The sequence below is a fragment of the Eulemur rufifrons genome, chromosome 7 (assembly GCF_041146395.1).
Source record: "Eulemur rufifrons isolate Redbay chromosome 7, OSU_ERuf_1, whole genome shotgun sequence".
Taxonomy (NCBI): Eukaryota; Metazoa; Chordata; class Mammalia; order Primates; family Lemuridae; genus Eulemur; species Eulemur rufifrons.
The window spans coordinates 199,397,294-199,400,750 of NC_090989.1; the positions used below are offsets into that span (position 1 = coordinate 199,397,294).

The 3,457-nt window shown below is 37.3% G+C and overlaps 1 pseudogene; it reads left to right on the top strand.

The window, feature by feature from the left end:
* The first annotated feature begins 1,565 nt into the window (after window positions 1-1,565).
* Window positions 1,566-3,167, top strand: LOC138387112 (spermine synthase pseudogene; annotated as a pseudogene).
* The last annotated feature ends 290 nt before the right edge of the window (window positions 3,168-3,457 follow it).

Sequence of the window (3,457 nt, forward strand, 5' to 3'; positions counted from 1 at the left end):
ACCATGAAATAGACCTTAACAAATATGCTCAACCAGTTATTGACAAAATTGCAAAAGCAATTCAACAGAGGAAGAATTTTCAACAAATGGTGCTGGAGCAATTGGACGCCCATAGGCAAAAGTATAAACTTTGACTTAAAGTTCACACCTTATACAAAAATTATTAATGTAATAACTCAAAATGAATTACAATATTGTTAGCACATAAATGCTACTCAAATCTGTGTACAAATTCAATATAATCCCTATCAAAATCCCAATTACTGTTTTTTCAGAAATAGAAAAATCCATCCTAACATGTATATGGAATCATGTTCTGACTATGGGTCAAAACATATAGTCAAAACAATTTTGATAAAGAGGAAAATTTTGGGGTCTCATGTGTCCTGATTTCAAAACTTACTACAAAGTTACAGTAATCAAAATAGTGTGGTACTGGCATAGAGACAGACATATAGACCCATGGAATAGAACAGAGACCTGAGAATAAACCCTCATTTATATAGTCAAAGATTTTCAACAAGGGTTCCAGAACCATTCAGTGGGGAAAGAACAGTCTTTTCAATAAATGGTATTGGGGAAAATGGATATCCACATGCAAAAGAATAAAGTTGGACCTCTACTTTATGCCATGTATAAAAATTAACCCAAAAAGGATCAGAGACCTAAACATAAAAAATTATAAAATTCTTAGAAGAAAACATAGAGAAAAAGCTTCATTTGAATCTTTGAATCTGACAATGATTTCTTGGATATGCCACCAATAGTGCAGGCAACAAAAGAATAAATTGATAAATTGGACTACATCAAAATAAAAAACTTTTGTACATCAAAGAACACAATCAACACAGTAAAAAGACAACACCCACATACACACAAATGAGTGCATGTAAAACTGGAGAAATGTGAATGAAGTCAATGGATTTCATACATATCAATTTCTTGGTTGTACTACACTTATGCAAGATTTTGCTGTTGGGTAAATTGGGTGAAGGGTATATGGGATCTCTGTATTATTTCTTACAACTATATGTGAATCTATGATTATCTCAAAATAAATAATGAAAATATTTTCTATCATTGTTAAAGAGAAAAATCTTAAAAACAACCAGACATAATAGGTACATGGAAACAAAGATAAGAATGACAGCATCTAATTAGTGGATACTATGTAAGTCAGAAGATAGTGGAAGAGCACCTCTGACATACAGAAAGAAAAAAATGTTAACTTAGAATGTTAACTTCTACACCCACTAAAAATATTTTCCAAAACTAAAGGTGGAAAAAAAGGCCTTTTAGGCATACAAAAATTAAAAGTATTCATAATCAGTAGATGCACACTGTAAAAAATATTAAGGAAACTCCTTCAAGCAGAAAGGAAGGAGAAATGAAAGAGGGGCTATCACTGATAGTCTACAAACATTAAAAGGATATTAATAGAATATATTATGAACAACTTTATGCCAGTAAATTCAGCAATTTAGAGGAAATGAACAAATTCCTAAAAGCACACAAATGAAAAAGTTTATTCAAGAAGTAAGAGATAGACTCCCCGCCTGCCGCAACCTGACACGTCCCGCGGCCCCCCAGTCTCCCGCGGTCGCCTCCCCTAGGCATGGCACAGGGCCTCGCCTCACTATGGCAGCAGCACGGCACAGCACGCTCGACTTCATGCTCGGCGCCAAAGCTGATGGCGAGACCATTCTAAAAGGCCTCCAGTCCATTTTCCAGGAGCAGGGGATGGCGGAGTCGGTGCATACCTGGCAGGACCACGGCTACTTAGCAACCTACACAAACAAAAACGGCAGCTTTGCCAATTTGAGAATTTATCCACATGGATTGGTGTTGCTGGACCTTCAGAGTTGACAGTGATGCACAGAGCAAGGAAGAAATTGACAGTCTCTTGCACAAAGTTGAAGAAAGAATGAAAGAATTGAACTAGGACAGTACTGGGAGGGTGAAGCGATTACCACCCATAGTTCGAGGAGGAGCCATCGACAGATACTGGCCCACCGCTGATGGCCGCCTGGTTGAATATGACATAGATGAAGTGATGTATGATGAAGATTCACCTTATCAGAACATTAAAATTCTACACTCAAAGCAATTTGGGAATATTCTCATCCTTAGTGGGGATGTTAATTTGGCAGAGAGTGACTTGGCGTATACCCGGGCCATCATGGGCAGTGGCAAAGATTACACTGGCAAAGACGTACTGATTCTGGGAGGTGGAGATGGGGGCATATTATGTGAAATAGTCAAACTGAAACCAAAGACGGTCACTATGGTAGAGATTGACCAAATGGTGATTGATGGATGTAAGAAATATATGCGAAAAACGTGCGGTGGTGTCTTAGCCAATCTTAAAGGAGACTGCTATCAGGTTCTAGTAGAAGACTGTATTCCAGTACTGAAGAGGTACGCCAAAGAAGGGAGAGAGTTTGATTATGTGATTAATGATTTGACGGCTGTTCCAATCTCCACGTCTCCAGAAGAAGATTCCACATGAGAGTTTCTCAGACTGATCCTTGACCTCTCAATGAAAATATTGAAACAGGATGGGAAATATTTCACCCAGGGGAATTGTGTCAATCTGACAGAAGCCCTGTCGCTCTATGAAGAACAGCTCGGGCGCCTGTATGGTCCTGTGGAATTCTCGAAGGAGATCGTTTGTGTCCCTTCATACTTGGAATTGTGGGTATTTTACACTGTGTGGAAGAAAGCTAAGCCTTGAAGATGAATATCGCCAATCATGTGTGCTGCAAATAACCTTCCTGACCTCCATAATGCTGTATATGACATCGAAATGAGCCGGGCAATTGATTGTGAATTCCTTAAAGTTTTCTTTAATTATTATTTTTAATTTAAAAAAGCAAATGGCAAATGTATATTTTGATGAGCTAGGGTGTTATTTTTGTTGAAAGTCAGCTGAAGGACAGTTAGACAGCACAGTGAAGACTGCTAAATGCACTGACCCCCTAGAATGTGATTTTTGTTTTTCTTTCTGTGTGGGCTTTTTTTGTTTTGGTAGACCTTCAATTTGGATGTTTGGAGGAATGAACATCATTGTTTTGTTCTGGAGAGAAGTTCTTGATGGTGTTTCTTTCCCCCCAAATTGACTTAGATATTAAAATTTGGTGCTTATAAGAGTTTAAAAAATGAATAGTAATGCTTCAATTAAAACCACAAAAGAGACAAAAAAAAAAAAGAAGTAAGAGATAAAAAAAAAGAAGAGATAACTTGAATAACTCTATGACTGTTAAAGCCATGGAATTTGTAGTTAAAGCTTTCTTACAAATAAAACTTTAAGCCATGATGGCTTTGCTTCTGAATTCTACTAAACCTTCAAGGAAGAGATAATGTCAATTCCACATAACCTCTTCCAGAAAACTAAGGAGGGAGGACTCATTCTATGAGGAGCACATTACCCTAATACCAAAACTAGATGAAGACATTA